This window comes from Aegilops tauschii, chromosome 7 (assembly GCF_002575655.3).
Source record: "Aegilops tauschii subsp. strangulata cultivar AL8/78 chromosome 7, Aet v6.0, whole genome shotgun sequence".
Taxonomy (NCBI): Eukaryota; Viridiplantae; Streptophyta; class Magnoliopsida; order Poales; family Poaceae; genus Aegilops; species Aegilops tauschii.
The window spans coordinates 557,138,913-557,148,699 of record NC_053041.3 but is presented as its reverse complement, the minus strand read 5'-3'; the positions used below and the strand labels follow the sequence as shown (position 1 = coordinate 557,148,699).

General features: G+C 48.1%; 1 long non-coding RNA gene across 2 annotated transcripts; it reads left to right on the top strand.

The window, feature by feature from the left end:
- Positions 1–5,354: 5,354 nt before the first annotated feature.
- Positions 5,355–7,848, top strand: LOC120968150 (uncharacterized). Of its 2 annotated transcripts, XR_005762333.3 has the most exons (3): positions 5,414–5,733; positions 5,907–6,217; positions 7,184–7,848. It is a non-coding gene; the product is annotated as an uncharacterized lncRNA (long non-coding RNA). The 2 variants fall into 2 exon arrangements; XR_005762332.2 differs by having other exon boundaries at positions 5,355–5,733; positions 5,907–7,848.
- The last annotated feature ends 1,939 nt before the right edge of the window (positions 7,849–9,787 follow it).

The following is a 9,787-nucleotide window of genomic DNA, read 5'->3' as shown; positions in this document are numbered from 1 at the left end:
AATTATACTTCAGAGTTAAACCCAAATTGCAAACAGAGCAGCGAATAACAAACTATTAACCCAAGCAAGGATCCAAACTAACCATTCCAACAACTACATAGTTATAGTCCCACAAAGAACTTTTTGGTGGCACTGTTTTCTTAGCAAAAGTACTAGATTGCTTTTGATTGCTGCACTGATTCTCTAATAGCACGAATTCATCCTACACATTAACAACTTAGGAAGTAATTAGCATTCAGATTTGCAGCCAGTGCCATTCACGCTGCTTAACAATGCTAATTGAAAGTAAACAGGGGAGACATAGCACAGATGTATAGCATAGATACTCCGACACATCGTGATGACGCTCAAGACAGCACAAAAGGCACCAGATGATCGCAAAAGTGAAAACACAGCCATATAAATTGTTCACTTCTACCAGTAGTACTATAAAGTAAGAACTAGGACCATGCTCATATATGATGGAAACTCCGAAAGCGTACATGGCAAACTAGAAGTACAAACCGCCTTATAGCCCTATGAAGAATGGAGGCTCCTTATCCACACCACCTTCTTCTTGCATCTCACAGAACGGAAGTGGAAGAATGCTCTCCTGAAAGTACTGATAAGTGAAGTATACGGAGTACTTTCCCTCTTTGATTTCAACATATCCCAAAAACTTTCCATCAATGTCACAGTGCAACATAAAGTCAGGACAATCCGATGCAGTGCGACAATAGATCAGCAGCTCACGCTGGTTAAGCAGTGCCATCTTAGAAACATACTCGAATTGTGGTAATGTCTTCATCGCTAACAAGTTAATCCGGTACTTCAAGGCCCAGGCCTCAGCCTCGTAGTCTTGCATCATCCAAATCTCTATGCTGGCATCATTGGTGCTGCATGAAGCAAGCTTGTTGTCCATCTCCCACAATTACACCTGATAGCCCAACTGGCCAGAACTGCGCATCCACCGGAACGTCTCAGTTACTGTGTCGAACACCATGATGTCCACGGAAGTCTCCGTCTCCATTCCCGTTAACCAGTGCAGGCTGCCCCGGTGGTTGACTTGTGAACTACAGCAGGAATCAAAAGCCATATCGCCCCTGCATTTCGGCAAACGTGATGACACTGACGGCCAACTAATGATTCTCGGCTTGTCGGATCCTACCGTTAGGATGTAGCCACGATATGAGCCATTTGAGAACCAGAGCACCCGGTATTTCCCAGATGGATGGTGCCGGTAGAAGCCAGCTACGTAGTCATCGGAACCCCCTGACGAAGGCGATGGAACTCGAGGTTGTGGTAGTGGAGCACATTTGCGAGTGGCCGGGTTGCAGATCCAGAAATCGGATTCACCGGCCAAGATTAGAAGGCCATCACAGGTTCCCAGGAGATAACTTAACTTAGAGGGCTGAATGATTGGCCAGAGGTTTTGGTCGGAGGCTCCTGCACCGTTATCACAGAAGACAATGAACCCGACTCCTTCCTGCCCAGGGATATGCTTTCTGATCACAGGAGCAAGGGTTGACGGTGGCAGTTGTCGAGCATGAACTTGTCGGTGGAGGTGGCACTGTGCCACATCTTGCGGACAGCACGGCAGCGAAGGAGGTCCTTCGGGGGCAAACGGACAAGGATCTCTTCGATGACAATCCACTCGGGCAGGTCGTCGAGGACGGTAGCGTGGCTTCTTTTCGTCATGGTGATTGACTGCCACCGGTGTTCCGTCAAATCTATGGTAAAGAAAAAAAAAAGATGGAGACGATTGAGGTTATCTGTACCCCTAAATTCAACTTGGCAAACGCATAACAGTATTTGACATAAGTCAAAGAGATAACGTGATGCTTTTATTATATTCAAATGTTTTATGGCAGAGTACTGCTATGAAGAATCTACCATATAAAGCAGCCAAAATCCACTGGCGTGAACCATAACTCAAAAGTGTAAATTGGCTAGAGTTTTACAATTGTCGGCCGAATCCTACATAAAGCAGAAAATCAAGTAGCAAATACGCCAATAGTTTCCTCATTACGTGATCGTTTTGCACATTCTGTCATTCAATGTATATTTACTGCAAGAACATGTCAGTAGTGACTAATGAATAGAAGGTTACACGAATGAAATGCTTCCTATGCTTGTTGTGATCACATCACAGTTCTAGTGACCTCAGTTGAGATGCAATCGAACATAGTGTGCTTTGTAATCAAATGGACATGCATAATGCACCAATCAGCTAGCAGACCTTTTAATCCCTGTTGACTACTCTGCAAAAAATGTGTATATACTATATACCAGCCATGTGTTGTGATTGCATCAGGTAATGGGGGAGGAGGCAGGGGTTCCCAAACCAGAGGCTCTAGGGACTAATAGTGGCTTTGTTTCTATCAATGGTGATGTTGCTCATAACTGAATTCTTATATAACTTTCTTTGCTGCAACAGCCAACATTCAAACTCAGGTGTTACACATTCCTAGGGAACTTGATGTAAAAGCGCACAATTGTGCAGCTTCTTCCTATGGCTTGTTGTAGTGTAGAACATGCAGGAGATCACTGTCCTACGCTTGTGAAGCTATGCAACGTATGCGCACAGGACTGTGAAATCATATCTCTAACTTGTGTCTGAAATGAATACAAGGCGCCATCACTTGTCCAACAAAAAAAATCTTATTATATACTTCTAATTTATTAAAAAACAAGGTGAGTGTGTGGGAGTTCCAAGTGCAGTTTCTTCTTAGAGCATCTCCAGCCGTTGAGCTCCCAGGAGGCATTTTTTCGCCTCTTGAGGGGCTGCCGGCGAAACATTTAGCGTGGGGGTGGAAATATATCCAGGCGTTGACCCCCCAGGCACGTACCCCCGCCGCCACCACAACGCGAACCGCCCAAGCGCGCGTGCCTTGACCATGACCGCGGCGGCGAGCGGCGCCGCGGCGAGCGCGCGAGACATGGCGGGAAGGGAAGGGAAGGGCGGGAAGGGAAGGAGACGGGGCCGCCCCCACGTCGTCCCGTTCTCCGGCACAAGATCGAAGTGCCGGAACTCGAGGCTGCACAAGGCCGCGCGCGCCTCGTACGTTGGGTACCCCGGCCGCGGCAGCAGCACGTTGGCGCCAGGCGAGGCCAGCACGGCCATCATGATCTTGATGGCGTGGTTGCAGCCGGCCGTGAGGACGACGTCGCCTGCGGCAAGCTCGTTCTGAAACTTTGACCGACTGAAACAGAGAAGGCTGACTGAAACTTTGACTGAAACAGAGAAGGCAGCAGCGGCGCACCTGCACGCGTCCGCCATGCCGGCGGCAGGGGAGTAGTGGCTGTGCTTGCCTGACACCCCTGGTGAGCAGTCGCTCCTCGCAGCCCTCTCTCTCTGCTCCGTTCCATGCATTGTAGACGTCGTCCCTCGCGGGCAGGAGCTCCGGCCACCATGTTCGCCATGGCCACGAGCAGCAGCTCGGCCTACACACATGCGAACAAGGCTGCATCCTGCAGCAGCTCCTTTGTTCAAACCTACACCCCGCAGCAGCTCCGCGGCCCCTAGCATCGCCTCGTTTGCTCGCTGGCAAAGCACGCGAACGCCGAGGGGTCGCCGTGGCCGACCGACGCGACGGGCCGCGGGTCGCTCGTGTCCACGCAGTCATACACGCGGCGCACGAGGGAGCGGAGAGCCAGACGGTCTGGAGCGCGGGGCGCCGGCAGAGGCCGAGGTACTGGTGGCGGACGGGGAAGGACGGCGGGGGCTGGGCGTGGTCGTCGGCCTCGGCCTTGTCGTTGGCGGTGAGGGAGCGGGCGATGTTGGCGATGGTGGCCTTGCGGGGCGGGCGCGCGCAGGGCGGGACGACCTTGCAGATGCAGCGCAGCCATGGCTCCCCATCTGGCACGCCTCCAACTACTGCCTGTACGTCCGGCGAGGGCGCCGTGGAGTGCGCGGGCGGAGACGGCCACTGCAAGGACGAAGAAGACGAGCCCCTCCCCGCCCTGGCCAAGCGCGCTCCGCTCCGCTCCGCGAGCCCCTCCCCGGCCATGTTCCGCTCCAGCCGCGCGAGCGCGAGCCCCGCCCCGGCCATGCTCCGCTCCGGCCGCTCGAGCCCCGCTCCGGCTGTGTGTGGTAGGTGGTGCCGTGGTGGAAGGAAAAGGAGAGGAGAGAGGAGACAGAAAAGAGAGAAAGGAGAGGAGAGATGAGAGAGAGGGGATGGCAAGTGGGCCCATGCATGCGAAAAAGAAATGCCGGCGTCCCAGCTGCCTCCAGGGGCTAGGTTTGGGATGGGCATGCCGGCCGTAACTTTTGCCAAATTCTACGCAAAACAGGTTTCTGGGGCCCTGAATGGGGCGTTTTTTGCCCGCTGGCGTCCAAAAAAGCGCCTGGGGGGCTTCTTGGGGCCTTAGTGAAGATGCTCTTACTAGTACCAGAACAGCGGAGGCGTCGCCGTCGCCGTCGCGGAGGAGGCAACGGCTCGCTCGTCACCGGGACGCAGGCGCCTCCCGCGGCAACGGGGAGGAGGAGGGTGCGGCGAGGCTGAGGATCTTCTCGCTGCTGCGGCGGCGCCGGTCGGTCGGGTCTGGACTAAAACTGAGGCGAGGGAGTGCCCTCGGCCCAAACCAAACGAAGGCCCGTGTGGAGTGGGCGGGTTACTACAATGAGAGAGTGCGAGACGTTTGCAGCCTATGAATGGCCCAAAATATATAAGCAATGTAGCGATGGAGCAAAATACACAAACGTAGGCAAATCCTTCTCTTAAATTAAAAAAAAGGCAAATCCTTCTCTTGGACGAAAGTTTGGAAATTTTCTGTCCCTTTGAAACTGAATTTTTTTGTATGGAGGTTAGCCCATCACTCTCTCCACACAGCGGATACCCTTCATGAACGCAAGATGGCAACAACGAGCATGTGTGCATTGTGTGGATGCGAAGATTCATGGCGTCATTCCCTAGTAGACTGGACAATGCCGCGCTGCACTTGGGTGCTCTCTTATCCATACTTAACTGAACATATAATCGCATGTACGGAGCCTCATTCGAAAAATGGCTGTTCTTCATGCATGATACACTATCTCAGGAGGAATTCACAAAAATGATAGTGACGCTATGGGCTATCTGGTCAGCGAGATGCAAGGCAATTCATGAAAATATCTTCCAAAACCCCGAACATATTCATCGCTTTGTGAATTCATACCTATCAGAGCTAGGTGCAATTAAGGACAGTATAATCGAGCCTAAAGCAAGCTCTCTCAGCGATTTATGTTTTTAACCGTCTATTTTCGTGATTTGAATATTTCTGGCCGTCAGATTTTGCGTGTACAGCCATCTCTCCCGCACTGGCCCAGCTGTCCTGTGGGCTGGTGCTCCAGAGGCTGAAACGAAGCTTTCTGGTTAACTGGGCCGTCGGCCAGCCCACAAGACAGCTGCGCTTCGGTTAAAGAAGGTCCATCCACGAAGGATACTTGCCTAAAAAAATCGACGAGGGATACAGGTAAGCCCGTGCCCCGATCACCTCCGCCTCCCGGATCCGATCCGCGCCCCGATCCCCACCGCCTCCTGTCTCTGAGCTCCGATTTGATCCACCGCGTGTACGAGAGGCGGCTCGGAATGTGGGCCGGAGGGCGAGGCGGCGCCTCTTGAAGCAGTGGCGAGCGACCGACCTGGCGCGGGCCTCACCGGCCGATGCGGAGAGTTCATCCGTCGTGTTTTTAAGGCGAGGAGTCGAGCAGTTTTCCGTTTCGTTTAGGAATTAATGGCAGTCGAGGGAGCACCGTGGCGGCGGATGGTAGAGGTCCGGCGCTCCATATCTTCTCCCCTTCTTCCTCCTCCGGCAATACAAGATCCATCAGCCATTCTTCTCCCCTAGGCTGCTGCTATCTGCATATTTTCCCTCCCCTGCTACCTTCTCCCTCTGATTAGTTCGACTCATCCTAAATCTGTCTTTTCTTCTCCTTTTTGCTGCAGGCTGTGGTATTTTGGTTTGGGGACTATTGGAGGCTGGTTCTGGAATTTTTCAGGAAGAGGAATTCATGAGCCGGCTATTTGCAATGGTACCAATCAGGCTATTAGGCGTGAGCTCCATCTCAATCCTATAAATATGTTTTCTTTTCTTTGGTAGGATCTTTTTTACATTAGCCAAGGAGAAGCCCAGGCTGCGCGGCACGAGCACTAGCCCCACATTCGGCCCTGCCTCTGGGCGCAGTCAATGAGCTCGCCCTTGCTGCAACTCTTGTGCTTAGCATATATATCCTCGGTATCAAAATTCTGTCCAAAAGGTACATACTATCCTGTATCGTATTTTCTCTAATCTAATTCATTTAATCTTAAGAATTTTGAAGGTCTCGCAGAAGGAAAGGATATCCCACTTCATATTGAATCAATAACCATTAATATTTATATTAAATGATTTATGCTATTGCAGTTACATTTTTGCAGCTTTTAAATTTCCATACACACGCTCCTTTATGTAACTCCAACTAGGGTGCAGATCATTTTTACTAAATTAATATATGAATTACTTTTTTTTCCATATTTTGTAATCTTAGAGTTGGAAGTAGTTCGGTCGTTCCTAAAAAGCAGACTAATTCACATATATTTCATTTAGTGATATTCATATATCATTTATGTTTGCGACACCAAATAAGATAACAAGGGATCATTATTTTGCGGGTCAAGAAAATCCTTAGGAGGTAACGTCATGGGAGAAAAACCATAACTAGAATATTTATGTTACCTTCTTGGAGGTTTTCTCAAACCATTCAATACTCATGAAATTAATCTCAACTATTCATCTTTCATGCTTTAATCAGATGAATCATTATTATATCTTTGTTTTTATCATGCCATTTGTGATGCTTGAAGCTCTAATATTTTACGGATGTCCTAACTTTGTCCAAGCACTGGCTCGGCTCAGATTCCTACTTGGCTTTCTTAGTGACCCCTATGATCTGGTGAATTTATCTAGCTTATCAAAAATATTTTGACGATGAAGTGGTTTTGAGACATGAGCTCTCACGATGTTTCTATCATTCTTTATTCAAGTGTCTTGATCATGTTGTTGGCATATGTAGTCTTGTTGTTGGACCCGGCGATTTCTACAACCAATATCAAGATCCAATATGGTTTTGCTGCTACTATTTATTGACCCAACACAAAATACCCCTCGAGCTACGGGTTCATGCAAATTAAACTTTCATGTTTTATGTCTTCATATATTTACATATTCTGTCATTATATTGTAGAAATGGATGGGCGCAGCAACGCGCGCCATCCATGATCAAGTTCACGCTAAAGCTTCGACTACAGCGAGTGTTACGAGCAGGAGGTAGCTTTCGCCAATGCTAGGCCACACGAAGATCAACGTTGACGGAGCTTTTTCTCGAGATGGTATGGTGGCCGCGGCTGCTGCGGTCTGCAAAAAGGAGCTTGGAGAATATATGGGAGCATCGGCCATTTGTTGTGCACAACGTAACTGATCCAACAAGCATGGAGGCCCTGGCCTGTCAGGAAGGTCTCTCTTGGCTGAAGATCTCAACCTAGCAAGTGTCCATATGGCGTCAGATTATCAAGTGGTTATCAAGGACATTGATCAGGGAACTAGTGCCCCGTATGGTGCAATCATCCAGGAGGTTATAGCACGGAAATTGTCTATGACTAGTTGTCATCTCATGTATGAAAGTAGAAACTGCAACTTTGAGGCACATCACCTTGCAAAGCACGCTTCGTCTTTAGATGTCGGTCGTCACATTTGGCTAGGTATGCCTTATGATCCAGTTAATATCTCTGTAAACATTATTTCTTTAGATGTCGGTCGTCACATTTGGCTAGGTATGCCTTATGATCCAGTTAATATCTCTGTAAACATTATTTCAGAGATTTAATAAAGCGTGTGTTTGCCTACAAAAAAGGCAAATCCTTCTCTCTCTCAAAAAAAAAAAGGTAGACAAATCCGAGCTTTCCCTAAAAAAAAAAGACAAATCCAATGACACGCACTTCCAGGTCAGCATCCCACCGGCGACTTGCCGGAGCAATCCTTCTCCTTCGGCGGCATTATCTGCACTGCCAGGTCGTCAGAAATGCGCAAAGTGGACAAAAGCTCTTACAGTCCTATCGTAGATCACCTTGCGTGGGTGAAAGCCGCTCACTCACTAGCTTGGCATTTCCAGTACGATATCATTTTTTCGGACGCAAAAGTCAAGCCTATGCAATTTTCACGAGGAAGCGCTCAGGGGTTCTGCGATATGTGGCTGAGAGCACATAGCTATCTGGTAAGATTTTGTGAATAATTATTAATGTTAATACGTACGTAGCTGTCTGGACATGGCTGAGAAAATGTGGCTCCAGCGAGAAATTCTGCATCTGGTTCAATAGGCAGAAGATTTCACAAAAACCAGTTCACAGGGGTGGCACCAATGCTACAATCAGCTTTTCCTCGTGTTTACAAACGTTACTGATCAAAACAGGCATTTCATACAATAAATGAGCTGAAAACGCAGCCTTCTGTAATGTTTTCATTGTATACTCTCCACAATGTTGCACTTTGAGCCCTGTTACTAAGAAAAGGTCGGGCTATTTCATGGAGGCACGCACTTTAAAACTTTGCATTGAACTTCAGGCATCAGGGAGAGTTTTAGAGTGCTAGTCAAACATGAAAGTTGAGTTGGCACATTTTCCTGGGTTCCAGGAGAGTACATATCAGACTAAATTCTTGTTTCAGAGTAGGAAGAAAACATGCAAGTCCATCACTTCCAAATCTTAGCAGGCCAGCCAAACCATGACAGCCTAATGATGAAGCAGTGTAGGACTCCAACAGCAAGCGCAGTTAAATGGAACCACAAACCAAAAATACAATTGCTTGACAGGCCTTACAGCACACCATAGTAAAACTCACTCTAAGAACAACACCAACTCATTTGTACCCTAAGAACACCAAATTCTGGACACAAAAGCATCAGGAAACAAATACCCTAGCAATAACCACCGATATGATAACCAAAGTACCAAATTCTTTATCCAAACAGGACAAAGTCAAGATACCAAATTCAACTCAAGAGTCAAGAATAGGAACCAGATCACTTTACCGAAAATAGCATACTGAATAAATAGAACTGTGTTAAGAACCAAACTGCACAACTAGTCAAGTGTCGCTGATAAAAAAGCATCTTAACACAACAAAGACCAGGAGGAACCCGGTGCCACAGGCAATTCTACTTTGAAATTAAACCCAAATCGCATACAAAGCAGCGAACATCAAACTATCAACCCAAGCAAAGATCCAGACTAAAAGTCCCACAACTAATGGGAAAGCGCATACCTCTCCCGCCATCTTACAAATGTATCCACTAAAAAAATGACAAAGACTGCAACTCTCATATTTTCTTGATGGCACTGTTTTCTTAACAAGAAATGCTAGATTGCCTGTCATTGCTGCACAGATTATCTAATGGCACATATTCATACCACATATTAACAACTTGGAAGTAATTAGCATTCGATTTACAGCCAGTGCCATTCACACTGCTTAGAAATGCGAAGTGGATGTTGGAATTAAACCCAACGTCCGTGTCCGCGTCCTGTACGTATACATGTGTATGCATCGTGTCCGTGTAGGATTAGTGTTAGACGTGGAATAGGATTAGTACTAGATGGCTAGGCTGAGTAGTATATATATCCACGTACCCCTTACCGAAAAAGTGTTTTCCCCCGCTTTCTATTCCAAAGCAACCAACACTGATACAGGATCGTTGGGGCGAACAGCACAACAAGCCTAAAAGAAAAAGAGAAGAAGCAACAATGGCAGCTCGACAGAGCGAGGGATGACCCGCCACCGCTACGCCCACTAGAGA